At 41.3% G+C, this 19,436-nt stretch overlaps 1 long non-coding RNA gene across 3 annotated transcripts in view; it reads right to left on the bottom strand.

Annotated features, from left to right (window-relative positions):
* LOC134810287 (uncharacterized) overlaps positions 1-19,436 on the bottom strand; it is a 42,487-nt gene extending 23,051 nt beyond the window's left edge. For 2 of the 3 annotated variants that reach the window (XR_010157965.1, XR_010157967.1), the window contains exon 1: positions 19,352-19,436. This is a non-coding gene — a long non-coding RNA (uncharacterized LOC134810287). Of the gene's footprint in view, positions 1-14,963; positions 15,108-19,351 lie in introns of all 3 variants that reach the window. The other variant, XR_010157966.1, reaches the window with a different exon arrangement.

Here is a 19,436-nt window from a genome sequence, read left to right as displayed (position 1 = left end):
ATCCAGGATGGAAAATGGATTGGACCATTTGAAGAGCAAATAGAAGTGAGGATGAGGTTAAGGTTGACTGTTCTGAGTAGAGAGCTTCAGGGAAGGACTGCGCTCTGGGTTCAGGAAGCCAGCTGAATCTAAAGGAAAAGGCTAAAAAGGCTGAAGAGAAGCAGGAGGATCTGTGAACCAGAGATGCTCAGTCATTATTGGCAAGGAAATACGAGAGGGTCCCTGTGTGCAGTGGTGAATGTTCATGCAAAACATCACACAGCCAATATTTCACACAACCCATATTTATTAGTGACTTAGAATATGCCAGCTACTACTCTAAGTCATGAGAATGGAGTGATGAATAAAATGAATCTGGTCTCCATCAGTACATGCTATATAACATTTTGCAGTGACTGTGTACCAGGCCTTTGATTTTCAGTATACAATTTCAATAATGATCCTATTTTATCTGTGGTGTTTAAAAACATATACATCTCTGGAATCTAAAATTGAGAAGGTATAAGTAAAACCCAGTATCCCAAATGTAGTGCTAGAAATCAGATTGCAGTTTAAATCTGAGCATGTAGAAAGTCCCTTTCTCCTATGTCAGCAGATGCCTTTTGTGTGAGGTTTGTTTAGGTATACTGCATTATTAGACATAAGCTAGTGTTTCTGCCCTATGTTTTCAGAATGACAATTCTTTATGAAACTAATAGAAGAACAGAAAACAATTGCAAAATCATGATGAAGATACTAATTGCTTTAGAATCAAGGAATAGGAAAAATAATGTGAGCTGCAGTCAAAGGGATCATAAAAAATTAAAATGAAAATATTTTTGAGTGTTTATTATGTGGTCAGTGCTAAGAAGTCATTATTTAATTTTACACTTAAAAATAATCATGTGAAGATGATGCTATTATTAAATGCATTTGATAGATTACAAAAAGGCTTTGGTTAGTAAAAATTGACCCAAGCAGAAGAGATTATGTTTCTATTCAGATTCTCTGATTCTAGAGATTGAGAGTCTGCCCATTATTAGTGAGTAGTGACCAGATTGTGTCTGAATTATTGACAGAATTCCTGATATTCATATGTATCAGGTTGTTTCTTGAAGTGGGAGCCGAGATGCAAGGGCTGCTAGTTCCAATGTATAGGAGAAACTTTCATTCATTTTGCATTTATCATTTTAAAAGTTCTATATGTCTCTCCTGGGCATGTGTTGAAGAACACAAGGAAGTATTAAATCACTCCTTGTTCTGAGGTTTGACTAGCAAGTTGGCCTGAGGTTGCCAAATAAAATACAGGTTCCTAGTTAAATCTGAATTTCAGATACACACCATAATTTATTGGAAATCCAAATTTAAGTGGGTATCCTCTGGTTTTATTTGCCAAACCTTTTGACCCTAACTGGGACACATGAGCATGGATTACAGTGCTACTCATGCAAACCACAGTGACAGCGACTTCACACATGTTTATTTTTTAACTTTCTCTCTGTAAAGAAAGTGTTTAGATAATTTAAGAATAAAAAGACAGATGTTTTTGATCCAGGGCATCATTTCTAAAGGGCAAAGGGAGCTTTGCAAAGGTCGTACTCAAAGTCTGGGGACCTGCTCATTTTCGCAAACTGTCTGTATGAGAATGTCATTTTCTTGGTTTCTCCCTTTCTGAGGGGAATTGACTACAAAACCGAGAGTTCTACCTCTGGCCAAGGCTGGAAATTTGATGCCTGCTAGTATTGTTGGGAGTGGGAGACTGAGAGAAATGAGTTAGTTGGGGCATTAAATGGGAATAAAATGGCTCTGGTTGTGATTCATTACTACAGATAATTAGTGGACCAGTGGCACAGAAATTAAGAAAGAAGATGCTATGGAAGATAAATGATATGATTTGATGACTGATTATAAAGGCAAGGAAATCAGTAAATCTTGGTTCTCCACAAGTTCATTTTCTGGAAACATAGCACTGTACTGGGACCAGAATTCTACAACATTTTCATTTTCTGTAGGACCAAGATTTTCAACAGATGCTTTTCAAAGTAATTCTCAGCTGCTCCATAACTAATAGTGGCTTGTTCAACACAGATTTTTTCAGATGGTTCACACCCATGGTTCTTACCCAGGGATAGTTCACCACCCCTCCCTTCCCTCTCATCACCCTTGGGGAACATGTGGCAATGTTTGGAGGAATTTTTGGTTGTCACAACAGGGATTTCTTCTGATATTTAATGAGTAGAAGCCAGGGACACTTCTAGAGAACCTGCAATGTACACAACAGCCTCCATCACCAACAAAGAATTACCTGGTCCAAAATGTCAATAGTGCTGAGGTTGAGAGCACTGGTTCACACTGTGCTCTTTCTGAAAAGTCTAGACTCACATCTTTTTGTTTTGTTTTGTTTTGTTTTGTTTTTTTGAGATGGAGTCTCACTCTGTCACCCAGGCTGGAGTGCAGTGGCACAATCTCGGCTCACTGCCAGCTCTGCCTCCGGGTTCATGCCATTCTCCTGCCTCAGCCTCCCGAGTAGCTGGGACTACAGGTGCCTGACACTGCGCCTGGCTAATTTTTTTGTATTTTTTTAATACAGACTGGTTTTCACCGTGTTAGCCAGGATGGTCTCGATCTTCTGACCTCATGATCTGCCCGCCTCAGCCTCCCAAATTGCTGGGATTACAGGCGAGAGCCACCATGCCTGGCCTAGACTCACATCTTTTATACAATCATCACCCAATTCACTTCTTTATGGTTAATTTTTGCTTGTTTCATTGTAAATAACTAGACAGTTGCATAAATTCAACCACTTTCTTGTTGAATCCATTCAGTGTAGAGAGCCGGAGGCTGGAGAATCATGACCAACTCAGAATTTCCACTGAGGCAATATGATCAAACAGCAAACTGTTTATCATGAATACAGAGCAGGGGCAAACTCTCCTCTGTGCTGGCCACCAGAAGGTTTGCTGAGGGCAATCACTCCCTGGTGCTGAGCTCCTTCAGGTTATCTACTGGGACATCTAGAATCTATTGTTCAAGGAATGCAGTCTTGCAAGGCTGCTCTGGAGCAAGCAGCAGACCGACAACGACCCCCTTCTTGCTATCTCTTCTCAGTAAATACGAAGGAAGCTCAAGGCTCAGGGCCTTTGTTCACAAAGAGCAAGGTGCCCCTGACCCCTTCTTCCAAATATACTCTTTTGTCTTTATTTCCACGTTCATCCTCCTATGTTCAGTCCAACAGGGTCCATGGCATAGTGATGTTCAAACAGCGACAGGGCGACACCATAGTGGTTTCTAAACACAGGGACATGAGAATGTGAACAAAGAAGATCTGGTGGAGCAGAGGAACTGAATTTGACAAGACGAATGGGGGCCCCGAGATGAGTCTGCTGGCAGCTGATATAAGGTCAGTGCCCTAAAGAGGTACTGGGAGCAATATAAGGTCAGTGCTCTAAAGAAGTATTGGGAACGGGAAGTTTTCTGAATCAGGGTAACGTGAGGCAGAATTTGTCTATTGAAGAAAAACATTATGTGCAGTTGCTTAAAGTTTTGTTGAAATAATCTGGTGCTCAGGTTAGATCTCAGACATTAACTATAATGCTGCAGGAGGTTATTATGCATAACCCATGGTTCCCACAGACAGGCACTCTTGATATGGAAAATTGGGACAGAGCAGAAGGATTAAAACAGGCTCAGTAAAAAGGTCTCAAAGTTGATCCTTCCGTTTTCTCCACTTGGAGTTTAGTCCATACTGTCCTTCTGCCATTATCTCCTTCTTATTCTGCTGGACAGCAGGAGTGATGTTCTGAGTCTAAAAATCTGAAAAAATCTGTTGTCCCACCCACAGCTCCAATTGAAAATAAAAAACAGGAGAAGGAGGATAAAAATTGGCCTATACCACCTCCTCCAATAGCAGAAACATCTGTACTGCCTCCTTCAGTAGCAGAAATAGAGACCCCAATACAGAGAATTTTACACTGTGCTGCCATAGCTGGAGAGCCCTTAGGACCTTGCACTTTTCCTATTTCTGTAAGGCCTGATCCAGATAATCCATAGCAGCTTATTCATGAACACACTCCACTAGAGTTTAAGTTGTTGAAGGAATTAAAAGGAGTGTGGTAAATAATGGTGTACAGAGCCTGTTCACTTTAGGATTGCTAGTATCTGTATTTGGTGCTGTGCGCCTTCTACCCTTCGATGTAAAGAATTTGGCTCACACTTGTTTGTCTCCTAGTGCATACCTGACATGGAATTTAAATTGGCAAGAAATGTGTGCAGACCAGGCTAGACGGAATTGTGTGGCTGGACACAGAGACATTACAGAGGACATGCTCTTAGGAAATGGCCCTTATTCAGACCTGGAACATCAAATGGCACTCCCAAATGCCAGCAGTGTGCACAGGCTGCTAAATGTGACTGGGCCACAATTCCAGAAGAGGGAGTCCCAGTGCAATCCTTTTTACATATCATGCAAGGGTCGCAAGAACCTTATGCACAATTTCTTGCATGACTATAGAAGGCAATGAAGCATCAGATTTATCACACCGCTGCTGCAGAGATGCTAACCTTAACTCTAGCTTTTGAGAATGCAAATGCAGATTGTAAACGTGCATCGGCACCTGTGAAGTGTACAAAAAACTTGGGAAATTTTCTCAGAGCTTGTCAAGATGTGGGAACTGAGCTTCATCGCTCTACAATATTAGTGCAGGCAATGGCTAATTTAGCAGTTGACAAATCTAAAAGGAACCAAGGGTCAAACCCTAAAATGGGAAAATGTTATAACTGTGGAAAAACTGTACTTTTTTTTTTTTTTTTTTTTTGAGATGGAGTCTCGCTCTGTCGTCCAGGCTGGAGTGCAGTGGTGCAACCTCGGCTCACTGCAAGCTCCTCCTCCCAGGTTCACGCCATTCTCCTGCCTCAGCCTCCCAAGTAGCTGGGACTACAGGCACCTGCCACTACGCCCAGCTAATTTTTTGTATTTGTTTAAGAGATGGGGTTTCACCATGTTAGCCAGGATGGTCTTGATCTGCTGACCTTGTAATCCGCCCACCTCGGCCTCCCAAAGTGCTTGGATTACAGGCATGAGCCACCGTGTCCAGCCAAAACTGGACTTTTTAAAAAGGAATTCCGCCAGATCTCAGGACAGAAAGGACATTACGATGCAGTGCCCCACCCAGCGGGAAAAAACACCAGGACTTTGTCCTCACTGTAACAAAGGAAATCACTAGGCTAATCAGTGCTGCTCAAAATTTCATCGAAACAGCATCCCCATGTCGGGAAACTAGAAGGGGGCCTGGACCTGGGCCCCTCAAACAATGAGGGCATTTCCAGTTCAGCCCACAGTCCCACTTCAGGGATGGGTCTCAGGAAAAACATTGATTCCTGGTGTTCCTCACCTCAGGAACACCAGGAAGTGCAGGATTAGATATCCCCACCAGAGAAAGAACTACATTAGTTGGAGGAGACAAACCTACCAAGGTTCCCACTGGCATTTGGGGATATTTACCAACAGGATACATAGGACTAATTTTAGGCAAAAGCCCCCTTAACTTGCAAGGCATGACTGTAGTCCCTGGAATAGTTGATTCCATTTATGAAGGAGAAATTCAAGTAGTTTTAATGTCGAAAATCTTTGCATTTTTGAACTGGGAGAATGTATTGCTCGGTCGTTGCTTATTCCCTGCAAATTAAATCCTTCTCCATGAAAGGAGAAACGAGGAAATAAAGGGTTTGGGAGCACAACTACAAGGGAAGTCTATCTATCCCATCCCATAGCCCATAGGACTTATGGATAGAGGAGTGGAAGTGTCAGTAATATCCAGTAAGGACTGACCCCCAGTATGGTCTCTCAGACTAACCTCCACATCCCTAGTGGGAGTAGGAGCAGCTAAAAGTGTTCAACAGAGTGCTGACATTTTACCTTGTCTTGGTCCGGATGGACAGCCATGTACTTTTCAGCCTTATGTTGCAAATATGGCAATCAATTTATGGGATCGAGACTTACTTACACCATGGAATATGAGACTTACAAATGAAAACTTTGATAACCCAGAATTTAAAATGTTGAAGGGCATGGGATATCAGAGTGGGAAAGGTTTAGGGAAATTCCTACGAGGAAAAGCTAACCCAATATCAATAACTGGAAAAAACAGATAGAAGAGGGCTAGGACGTCAGGATTTCTGATGAGGGTCATTGATATTTCTCCTCCACCCTCTGCCTTACCATTAGAATGGCCAGTGACAAACCCGTATGGGTGGATCAATGGCCCCTATCTCAGGAGAAGCTGACACAACTTCAGCAGCTAGTATAAGAACAACAGGACACAGGACATGTAAAGGAGTCAGTAAGCCCCCAGAATTCACCAGTGTTTGTTATTCCAAAAAAGTCCGGAAGGTGGTGACTGCTGCATGTTTGGAGTTAATGCACAAATTGAACCAATGGGTCCATTACAGCAAGGTTTGCCAACTCCAGTGGTCATTCCTAGAGATCGGCTTCTTGTAGTAATACATCTTAAGGATTGTTTCTTCACTATACCATTACACAAGAAGGATAAGCCTTGATTTGCCTTCTCTGTGCCTTCTATTAATCAAAAAGAACCTGTTTCTTGCTATCAATGGAGAGTTTTACCCCAAGGCATGCTTAACAGTCCTACGTTATGTCAGCATTTTGTAGGACAGGCATTAAAGGAGCCTCGAAATATGTTTCCTACTGCTTACATCATTCATTTTATGGATGACATTCTTTTGGCCACTCCTACAGATCAAATCTTACATCAGTTATTTCAAGAAACAAAGCAGGCTTTAACTAAATGGAATGTCAATATAGCTCCAGAAAAGGTACAAACAACTTCGCCATACCATTACTTAGACAATATTGTTACTGAAAGAAGTGTACGGCCTCAAAAGTAGTTCTCCATAAAGACAGGTTACAGACTTTAGGCCGGCCGCGGTGGCTCACGCCTGTAATCCCAGCACTTTCGGAGGCTGAGGCAGGCAGATCACAAAGTCAGGAGATTGAGACCATCCTGGCGAACACGGTGAAACCCTGTTTCTACTAAAAATACAAAAAAATTAGCCAGGAGTTGTGGCAGGCACCTGTAGTCCCAGCTACCCAGGAGGCTGAGGCAGGAGAATGGCATGAACCTGGGGGGCTGAGCTTGCAGTGAGCAGAGATCGCACCACTGCACTCCAGCCTGGGCGACAGAACGAGTCTCCATCTCAAAACAAACAAACAAACAAACAAAAGACAAATGAGTGCCTATGTGGTAGCATGTGAATTAATGCAGAACTTTATAAGCATAGTTGTATTCTGAAGTCCATTCTGAATCTTAGATGTTATATTTATATTAATAAAAAGCATAGCAATTATCTAAATGTATAATAATATGTTTAATATTACATAGTTACATCAACTGATGTAATTCATAGTTTTCCCTAGTGTTCTCTTTCCTGAATATTGTGAAATGTATTAGTTAGCAAAGTCGTCTTGTATCTTCCCTTATGATAAAACAAGAGAAACATAATATAAAGTGCTATAGCCTCAATCAAATGAGGAAATCATAATGGGAACCAAGAATGAGGGATTGAACACTCTTCACATAAAATATTCATTATTTTAAAACATAATGTGGCCAGGCACGATGGCTCACGCCTGTAACCCCAGCAGTTTGGGAGGCCGAGGCAGGAAGAACATGAGGTCAGGAGATCGAGACCATCTTGGCTAACACAGTGAAACCCATCTCCACTAAAAACACAAAAAATTAGCCAAGCATGGTGGCAAGTGCCTGTAGTCAGAGTTACTTGGGAGGTTAAGGCAGGAGAATCTTTGAACCGAGGAGGCAGATGTTGCAGTGAGCTGAGATCGCTCCACTGCACTCCAGCCTGGGCAACAGAGACAGACTCCATCTCAAAAAAAAAAAAGAGTTGTTCTATGAACAGCTGACTTTCACAGTCTTCGATCGATCTCTCAGACCCATGAATACTTGGATTGCACAGTTGACCTTATCACATTGTTAGGGTAAATGCCATACAAAGGCACCTTCAGACCCTCCATTGCACATAGGTGGCCCCTGTTAGCCCCTTGCCTGTGTGTGTTCTGGAGGGGCCACTAAACCTGGGGGCAGCATCAGGAGACACACTTGAAAAAGATATTTTACTCAGATTAAATTATTAACAAACTTTCAATTTCCTTTAACTTATTAAAGACATCCCTACCTGTAAACAGGTATGGATTAAGCTCTCTAGTCAATAGCTGTCATTCTGTCATGTTATCAGATACCCGGGGCTGCTGCTCCTTCAGGCATCCACAGAATCACAGCATTTTCCAGTATTGAAAGACCTGAAAGATCACAGTGCCTTCATTTCAACTGTGAGACATGAAATAATTTTCCCAAATCTACAACATTAAGATATGGTGCAATAAGGACCAGTTTAAATGTCTCCAGATTTACAACCATGTTCCTTCCATCTCCTTTACTCCTAAACACACTCACACACTCACTTCTGCAAACAGTTGTCCTGTCAAGTGGGAAATGAATGCTCTTACAAGGCTCAAACTTATGAACACATCACTGACCAGCACAGAGCTGGCTCACAATCGGACCCAATTAAAGTGTTTTACATGCAACTGGATCAAATCTTTCAAGCACTAATTTAAAAACAATCCTTTAAAGAAGGAAATTCTGTTTCAGAAGAGGACCTTCATACAGCATCTCTGACCAGCAACTGATGATGCTATTGAACTCAGATGCTGATTGGTTCTCCAACACGAGATTACCCAACCCAGGAGCAAGGAAGTCAGTAACTTCCTCCCCATAATTTGGAATGTGGGTGGAGGGGGTTCATAGTTCTTCCTGAGTAAGACTTGCCTCCTCCTCTGGCCCCTGGTCCTTTCCTGTTCTCCAGCATGGTGTGTCTGAAGCTCCCTGGAGGCTCCTGCATGGCAGCGCTGACAGTGACACTGATGGTGCTGAACTTCCCACTGGCTTTGGCTGGGGACACCCGACATAAGTGCACATTGTTGGTGCTGAGCTACTATGGGGTGGGGAAAATAGGGAGTTTTGTTAACATTGTGCCCAGGCCATGTCCCTTAAGACTTTGTGACGTTTTGGTCAGAGATTGTGCATCTGTGTTATTGGATCCCAAATTATCTCCTCCACGAAAGGAGCTTGACTACTTGCTCATGACACAGTCCATGAGACTGTGTAAGGGGCCTTCGTACAGATCATTTCTTTTCAAATCTCCACCAATAAAACCTTTGCATCACATGTCCTCAGGGTGTTTAGAGGATTTGGAAATAAGGATGCTAAAATAATTTCCCCATACAGCACTTCCCTTTATTATGTTGACTTACGTCAGACAAAATGATGTTTTCACTGAAAATTTTGTGGGAGTCAAGGGAATTCAAAGGGTCTCTTCTAGAGGATCCTGGGTTATGTCCTCCACAGGAACTTTGGTGTTGGCCCCTCTTCTTCAAATGTGAGGATGTACCAATGGCCTCCCCATTATCTCCTTTCTTTTTCTTTCTAACTCCAATGTTTATAAAGCCTATATCCCTGTAGTGTATGTAGGTTCTCTGACAGAAGTTATGCTTAGTGCTCTGTCTTTCTTATGGGGAAAAATCCCTGGAACTGAAGCTAAGATCTTTAGTACTTGGAGTCACCCTACAGATAAAGAGCATCTCTGGGGTGTTCTTTGGTGCCTAAAGAACTTAAGGCATCCTCGGAAAACCTGGCCCGGCTTAGTGTTTATTATGAATCTCTTCTAACCTTTCTATAGAAATTTCTCCTACATGTCCTACATGCTCTAACTAGACATAACAAGAAGATATTCAACTAACGTAGGATAAATTATATGAAATTCTATTTTTGTAAGTCAAAAACAGTCAAATATCAGAAATTCAATAATGTTCAAACTATATACTGTGTGGGGTTACAGAGACAATGCGGACATTGTTCACATCCCATAGGGCTGAAAGTCAATGAGCGAGTCCTGGGAACTCATTGTCTTACTGGGGTCTTGTCTTAAATTTCATAGGTTCACCCATCATGCCCTCAGCTTTCCTTAATTAGCCATGTCTGCTTACCTCTTCCTCCAGTTTTTATTTTTCCCCAGCTATGTTGTCATCATTTCCAGAAATTCCTAAAGCTTGCACAGACCCAGAGCACTATGAGATCCATTGAAAGAGATTTTTTCCTTTTTTTGAGACAAGGCCTGGCTCTGTCACCCATGCTGTAGTTCCGTGTTATGATCTAGGCTTACTGCAACCTCTGCCTCCCAGGCTCAAGCGAGCCTCCCTCCTCAGCCTCCAGAGTAGTGGAGACTACAGGCAGGAAACCACGCCCAGCTGATTTTTGTAATTTTGCTAGAGATGAGACTTTGCTATGTTACCCAGGCTGGTCTTAAACTGCTGGACTCAAGCAATCCTCCAGCCTTGACCTCCCAACATGCTAGGGTTACAGGTTTGAGCCACCATACCCAGGCAAAAAATAGATGAATCTTAATTTAAAAATTTATTATTTCTTAAATCACTGTTAATCTTTATCTGTGAATTCTTACAACTAGAAGGAGGAGAAAGAAGAACGTTGCCTGTATTTCACACCAGGAGGAGAAGGGGTCTAGTGTGACATCAAAATGAAAGAGTGCTGGAGTTTCAGCCCCTTCTTGCTTTCCAGGATCCAAACAGTGATCAGTTCCCAGATCCCTGGTTTATTCATGTAAACCACATTTATTTTTCTCAGCAGCTACTGTGTACTCAGCTCCATTCCAAGTTCAAATCATTGTATTTGATTAAGATAGAGAGGGTCCCAACTCTCATGGAAGTTACACAACAATAGAGGAGACAGACATTAACCCAATATGCAATTAACAAAGAAGATAACGTTAGAGAGTAATAGTGCACTGAAGAAAAGACATCAGATTTGTGGAAAAGAGAGAAATGGATTCACCCAACTTTAGCTCATGTGTTTAGAAATCTCTGCCTGAGAAAGTGACATTCAGCTGAGACAACAAAATAAGTAGAGAGCCAGGTGAAGATCTAAGGGACGAAAGTTCCAGGGAGACAGAATGTGGCGGCAGAGGGGGTGGGAAGCCCTGGTGTGGGAAATTATGTGCAGGGACAGAAAGAAGGCTAGAGAGACTGAACTATAGCATTCAAGGAAATGCAGAGGCAGAGGATGAGGTAGGAAGCAGAGAGGAAGTCAGGAGCCTCATTATATTAGGCTCTGATGTCCATGGTAAGAAATTTGAATTTTATTTTATTTATTTTCATTTTTTTATTTCATTATTTATTTTTTAAGATGGAGTTTCGTTCTTGTTGCCCAGGCTGGATGCAATGGCGTGGCCTCGGCTCACTACAACCTCTGCCTCCTGGGCTCACGTGATTTTCCTGCCTCAGCCTCCCGAGTAGCTGGGACTACAGGCGCCTGCCACCATGCCAGGCTAATTTTTTAGTATTTTTAGTAGAGACAGGGTTTTACCATGTTGGCCAGGCTGGTCTCGAACTCCTGACCTCCGGTAATCTGCCTGCCTTGGCTTCCCAAACTGCTGGGATTACAGTCATTAGTCTCCATACCCAGCCTGAATTTTATTTAAATAGATGTGAGACGCTACTGGATGGTTACAAGGAGAGTCAATTCATGTTCAGTTTTAGAAACTAATTCTAGCTTTAAAGTAGAGGGAAATTTATAGCACTAAATGTCCACAAGAGAAAGCAGGAAAGATCTAAAACTGACAACCTAACATAAAAATTAAAATAACTAGAGAAGCAAGAGCGATCACATTCAAAAGCTAGCAGAAGGCAAGAAATAACTAAGATCAGAGCAGAACTGAAGGAAATAGAGACACAAAAAACCCTTCAAAAAATCAATGAATCCAGGAGCTGGTTTTTTGAAAAGATCAACAAAATTGATAGACCGCTAATAAGACTAATAAAGAAGAAAAGAGAGAAGAATCAAATAGACTCAATAAAAAATGATAAAGGGGTATCACCACCGATCCCACAGAAATACAAACTACCATCAGAGAATACTATAAACACCTCTACGCAAATAAACTTGAAAATCTAGAAGAAATGGATAAATTCCTCGACACATACACTCTCCCAAGACTAAACCAGGAAGAAGTTGAATCTCTGAATAGACCAATAACAGGCTCTGAAATTGAGGCAATAATTAATAGCTTACCAACCAAAAAAGTCCAGGACCAGACGGATTCACAGCCGAATTCTATCAGAGGTACAAGGAGGAGCTGGTACCATTCCTTCTGAAACTATTCCAATCAATAGAAAAAGAGGGAATCCTCCCTAACTCATTTTATGAGGCCAGCATCATCCTGATACCAAAGCCTGGCAGAGACACAACAAAAAAAAGAGAATTTTAGACCAATATCCCTGATGAACATCGATGCAAAGATCCTCAATAAAATACTGGCAAACCGAATCCACCAGCACATCAAAAAGCTTATCCACCATGATCAAGTGGGCTTCATCCCTGGGATGCAAGCCTGGTTCAACAAATGCAAATCAATAAAGGTAATCCAGCACATAAACAGAACCAACGACAAAAACCACATGATTATCTCAATAGATGTAGAAAAGGCCTTTGACAAAATTCAACAACCCTTCATGCTAAAAACTCTCAATAAATTAGGTATTGATGGGATGTATCTCAAAATAATAAGAGCTATTTATGACAAACCCACAGCCAATATCATACTGAATGGGCAAAAACTGAAAGCATTCCCTTTGAAAACGGGCACAAGACAGGGATGCCCTCTCTCACCACTCCTATTCAACATAGTGTTGGAAGTTCTAGCCAGGGCAATCAGGCAGGAGAAGGAAATAAAGGGTATTCAATTAGGAAAAGAGGAAGTCAAATTGTCCCTGTTTGCAGATGACATGATTGTATATCTAGAAAACCCCATCGTCTCAGCCCAAAATCTCCTTAAGCTGATGAGCAACTTCAGCAAAGTCTCAGGATACAAAATCAATGTGCAAAAATCACAAGCATTCTTATACACCAATAACAGACAAACAGAGAGCCAAATCATGAGTGAACTCCCATTCACAATTGCTTCAAAGAGAATAAAATACGTAGGAATCCAACTTACAAGGGATGTGAAGGATCTCTTCAAGGAGAACTACAAACTGCTGCTCAATGAAATAAGAGGACACAAACAAATGGAAGAATATTCCATGCTCATGGGTAGGAAGAATCAATATCATGAAAATGGCCATACTGCCCAAGGTAATTTATAGATTCAATGCCATCCCCATCAAGCTACCAATGACTTTCTTCACAGAATTGGAAAAAACTACTTTAAGATTCATATGGAACCAAAAAAGAGCCCTCATTGCCAAGTCAATCCTAAGCCAAAAGAACAAAGCTGGAGGCATCATGCTACCTGACTTCAAACTATACTACAAGGCTACAGTAACCAAAACAGCATGGTACTGGTACCAAAACAGAGATATAGATCAAGGGAACAGAACAGAGCCCTCAGAAATAATGCCACATATCTAAAACTATCTGATCTTTGACAAACCTTACAAAAACAAGAAATGGGGAAAGGATTCCCTATTTAATAAATGGTGCTGGGAAAACTGGCTAGCCATATGTAGAAAGCTGAAACTGGATCCCTTCCTTACACCTTATACAAAAATTAATTCAAGATGGATTAAAGACTTAAATGTTAGACCTAAAACCATAAAAACCCTAGAAGAAAACCTAGGCAATACTATTCAGGACATAGGCATGGGCAAGGACTTCATGTCTAAAACACCAAAAGCAATGGCAACGAAAGCCAAAATGGACAAATGGGATCTAATTAAACTAAAGTGCTTCTGCACAGCAAAAGAAACTACCATCAGAGTGAACAGGCAACCTACAGAATGGGAGAAAATTTTTGCAACCTACTCATCTGACAAAGGGCTAATATCCAGAAACTACAAAAAACTCAAACACATTTACAAGAAAAAAACAACCCAATCAACATGTGGGCGAAGGATATGAACAGACACTTCTCAAAAGAAGACATTTATGCAGCCAAAAGACACATGAAAAAATGCTCATCAACACTGGCCATCAGAGAAATGCAAATCAAAACCACAATGAGATACCATCTCACACCTGTTAGAATGGAGATCATTAAAAAGTCAGGAAACAACATGTGCTGGAGAGGATGTGGAGAAATAGGAACACTTTTACACTGTTGGTGGGGCTGTAAACTAGTTCAACCATTGTGGAAGTCAGTGTGGCGATTCCTCAATGATCTAGAACTAGAAATACCATTTGACCCAGCCATCCCATTACTGGATATATACCCAAAGGATTATAAATCATGCTGCTTTAAAGACACATGCACATGTATGTTTATTGTGGCACTATTCACAATAGCAAAGACTTGGAACCAACCCAAATATCCAACAATGATAGACTGGATTAAGAAAATGTGGCACATATACACCATGGAATACTATGCAGCCATAAAAAAGGATGAGTTCATGTCCTTTGCAGGGACATGGATAAAGCTGGAAACCATCATTCTCAGCAAACTATTGCAAGGACAAGAAACCAAACACCACATGTTCTCACTCATAGGTGGGAATTGAACAATGAGAACACATGGACACAGGAAGGGGAACTTTACACACTGGGGCCCATTGTGGGGTGGAGGAAGGGGGGAGGGATAGCATTAGGAGATATACCTAATGTAAATGAAGAGTTAATGGGTGCAGCACACCATGTGGCACATGTATACATATGTAACAAACCTGCACGTTGTGCACATGTACCCTAAAACTTAAACTATTAAAAAAAAAACAGATAATTCTTTTTTTTTTTTTTTTGAGATGGAGTCTCGCTCTGTTGCCCAGGCTGGAGTGCAATGGTGCAGTCTCAGCTCACTGCAACCTCCACCTCCCGGGTAATTTTTGTATTTTTAGTAGAGACGGGGTTTCACCATGTTGGCCAGGCTGTTCTCAAACTCCTTACCTCATGATCCGCCTGCCTCAGCCTCCCAAAGTGCTAGGATTACAGGCGTGAGCCACTGCGCCCGGCAGAAAAGAGGTAATTCTTAATGAAAATTTTTTTCTTTCTTACAATCACTGTTTCCTTATCTGTGAATCCTTCTTCCAACTAGAAAGAGGAGAGAAAGGAAGTTTGCCTTAATTTCTCACAGGGAGGAGAAGGGATATAGCATGTCATTAGAATGAAAGGGTGCAGGAGCTTGAGCCCTTTTCTGCTTTCTAGAATACCCAGAGTGATCAGTTCCCAGAACTTCGGTTTATTCATTTAGACCACAGGTATGTTTCTGAGCAAAAGTTTTGTTCTGGTCTCTGTTCTAGGCTCAGAGATTTCTACTTGAATAAGATAAAAAAGATCCCTACTCTCACGGAACTCAATACCAGAGGAAACAGACAATATCCCAATAAATATTTAACAAAAAAGAAAAATTCAGGGAGCAATATTGCCTTTAAAAAAAGACATCAGGGTGATAGGACAGAGAGAATTGGATTCACCCAACTTCACATTGGATTCACAGGTAGTTTGGGAGCCCTCCCTGAGGAGAGCTCACATTTAGCTGAGACAAGAACAATAAGACAGCCATGTGAAGATCTAAGGGACAAGTGTTCCAGAAAGACAGAAAAGGGGAAGTCCAACGAATGGGAAGACGTGTGCTGTGTTGAAGAGACAGAAAGAAGGTTAGAGGGGCTGAAAGATGGAAAGAAAGGGGTGGAGTGGCAGAAGATGAGGTAAGAGAGAAAGTCAGGAGCTGCATCGTATTCGGCCTTGGTGGCCATAGTAAGGAATTAAGTTTTATTTAAACATATTGGAAGCTCCTGGGAGGTTACAAGGAGAGTCCATTAATATTATGTTGCAGGAAGTCAGGGACCCCAAACAGAGGGACCGGCTGAAGCCATGACAGAAGAACGTGGATTGTGAAGATTTTATGCACATTTATTAGTTCCCCAAATTAATACTTTTGCAATTTCTTATGCCTGTCTTTACTGCAATCTCTAAACATAAACTGTAAAGATTTCATGGACACTTATCACTTCCCCAATCGATACCCTTGTGATTTCCTATGCCTGCCTTTACTTTAATCTCTTAATCCTGTCAGCCGAGGAGGATGTATGTCGCCTCAGGACTATGTGATAATTGCATTAACTGCACAAATTGTACAGCATGTGTGTTTGAGCAATATGAAATGTGGGCACCCTGAAAAAAGAACAGGATAACAGCAATTGTTCAGGGAATAAGAGAGATAACCTTAAACTCTGACCTCAGGTGAGCTGGGCAGAACAGAGCCATATTTCTCTTCTTTCAAAAGCAAATGGGAGAAATATCGCTGAATTCTTTTTCTCAGCATGGAACGTCCCTGAGAAAGAGAATGCGCACCTAGGGGTAGGTCTCTGAACTGGCCCCCCCGGGGCATACCTGTCTCTTATGGTCGAGGTTGCAGAGGTGAGATAGACTCCAGTCTCCCATAGCGCTCCCAGGCTTATTAGGAAGAGGAAATTCCCGCCTAATAAATTTTGGTCAGACCGGTTGATCTCAAAACCCTGTCTCCTGATAAGATGTTATCAATGACAATGGTGCCTGAAACTTCATTAGCAATTTTAATTTCGCCTCAGTCCTGTGGTCCTGTGGTCTCGCCCTGCCTCCATTTGCCTTGTGATATTCTATTACCCTGTTAAGTAATTGATGTCTGTCACCCACACCTATTCGCACACTCCCTCCCCTTTTGAAAATCCCTAATAAAACTTGCTGGTTTTTGTGGCTTGTGGGGCATCACGGATCCTACCAATGTGTGATGTCTCCCCCAGACGCCCAGCTTTAAAATTTCTCCCTTTTGTACTCTGTCCCTTTATTTCTCAAGCCAGCCGATGCTTAGGAAAATAGAAAAGAACCTACGTGATTATCGGGGCAGGTCCCCCGATAATATTCAATTTTAAAAACAATTCTAGCTACTATGTGGAGATTGGATTGTTGGGGTTCACAAGTGGAGAACAGCAGAATTCTCCAGAGAAGACAAATTTTTGGCTTCATGTAGTGTAGTAGTGACAAAGACAGATCCAGATAAAGTGAATAGACTTGGGATGTCTTTTTGCATGACTTGTTAATGGATTAAATGTATCTTATTTCTAAGTATTTTGCCTTGATAAATAGGTGGATGGTGGTGCTGCTTATTGAAATAGGGAAGAATGTGGGAGGAAATGATTTGAAGTGGGTGATTAGAAATGACAATTGTGTTTATTAAAGTTGAGATGATTTTTGAACTCACATGAAGCAATCAGGAAGTCAGCTGAATATCAGAGAGGAGTTCAGGGTGAGGCCAGGGCTGGAGGTATTTATGTTGGAGTCGATGCAGGTTCTGTGTTAAATTCCAGGGAAGTGGAAGAGGTTGCAGAGGGAGATAGATTTTTGTGTAGAAAAAATATTAGAGGGCCACAGGACAGCATAAGGGACTGAGAAGATTCCCCAGAGATGCTGGAGGAAAAAAAAAACCCAGGAGAATGTGATGCATGCGAATCAAAGACAAATGATTTTTTTGAGGTGAGGGAGTGGCCAGTTGTGGTGAGAACCACTGACAGGTGAGTGAAGTGAGAACGTGACAGAGAAGCAAGTGCTGGGTTTGGAGGAGTTGATATTTGCAGTCAGTGGAGTATCCAGGATGGAAAGTAGATTGGACCATTTGAAGAGCGGGTGGAAGAAGTGAGGGCTGGATGAAGTTTGACTCTTTTGAATAGCGAGCCTCAGGGAAAGACTGTGCTCTGGGATCAGGGAGCCAGCTGGACCTAAAGAAAATGAACAAAGAAGCTGAAGAGAAGCAGGATGACCTGCGAACCACAGACAGATGCTCAGTCATTGGCAATGAAGCACTAGAAGGCCCCTGTGTACAGTGGTGACGGGTTATGCAAAAGGCTATTAGTTCATACAGCCAATATTTATTAGTGACTTAGAATATACTAGTTATTACTCTGGGTGATGAGAATGGAGTAATAAAGCAAATCTGGTCTGTATTAGCGTGGAGTATTGTAATATTTTGCAGTGACTAATTACCAGGCTTATAAATTTTGGTATGGAAATCTAATACCTATCCTATCATATCTTTGGTATTTAAAAGCATATACATCTTTGGAATCTAAAATTCAAAGGGTGTAAGTAACTTACCCACTGTCACAAAGTTAGTGCTAGAAATCAGATTGCAATTTTAATCTGAGTATATACAAATTCCCTCTCTTTGACATCAGCACTCTCCTTTTGTGTGAGGTTTAGGCATATGAATTATTATACATAAACCAGTGTTTCTGCCCTCATGTTTTTAAAATGGTAATTAGTGATAAATTAATAAAAGACAATTGCCAAATCATGATGTAGATGTTACTTGCTTTAGAAGTTAAGGAATAGAAAAATAATGAAGCTTTCCTTTATAGGGATTGTAAAAATAAAATGGTAATATATTAGAGTGATTATTATATTATCAGCACTAAGAAGAGCCACTACTTAGTTTTACCCTCAACAATAATCCTGTGAGGAATATATTACTGTTGGATCCATTTTATATATTTTTTAAAGGTTAATGGTTGTTAAAATTAACCCTAGTAGAAGGGGTCATGTTTAAATTCAGATTTCCAGATTCTAGAGCCTGAGCTTACAATCAGCATTAGTGAATAGTGACTAGACTGAGTCTGAATTATTGATAGAATTTCTTATGTACAGGGTGTGTCTCAGGGTGGGAGAGAGATGCAAGGTCTGCTAGTCCCAATGTAAAGGAGAAACTTTCATTCATTTTGCATTTATCATTTGAAAACTTCCCTATGTGCACGCTGTCATAGGCATGTGTTAAAGAACACAAAGAAGTATTCAATTCACTCCTTCTGAGCATTATTAGCAAGTTGGGCTCAGGTTGCCAAATAAAGTACAGGATACCCAGTTAAATCCGAACTTCAGATAAACAACAATAATGTATTTGAAATCCAAATTTAACTAGGCACCCTCTATTTTTATTTGCTAAATATGGCAATCTAAGCTTGGCACATGAGCATAGACTGCAGTGCTAACCATGCAAGCTACAGTGACGGCAACTTCACATATTTTTATTTTTCAACATTCTTATCTGTGAAGAAGGTGCTCAGAGAATTTAGGAATAATAAGATAGACCTTATGCTCTCCTCTCTGCTATCATTTCTGAAGGGTGAAGGGAGCTTGTGAAAGTCTCTACTCAAAATCTGGGGACTTGCTCGTTTTTTGGAAACTATCTATGAGAGAATGCCATCTTCTTAGTTTCTCCCTGTATTAGTCTGTTTTCAGGCTGCGGATAAAGACATACCCAAGACTGGATAATTTATAAGGAAAAAGGGCTATAATAGACTCACAGTTCCACGTGGCTGGGGAGATCTCACAATCACAGCGGAAGGTGAAAGGCATGTCTCACATGATGGCAGACAAGAGAAGAATGAC

Source organism: Pan troglodytes, chromosome 5 (assembly GCF_028858775.2).
Source record: "Pan troglodytes isolate AG18354 chromosome 5, NHGRI_mPanTro3-v2.0_pri, whole genome shotgun sequence".
In the NCBI taxonomy this organism is placed as follows: domain Eukaryota; kingdom Metazoa; phylum Chordata; class Mammalia; order Primates; family Hominidae; genus Pan; species Pan troglodytes.
The sequence above is the reverse complement of the archived record's forward strand: the minus strand, read 5'-3'. Positions and strand labels throughout refer to the sequence as shown.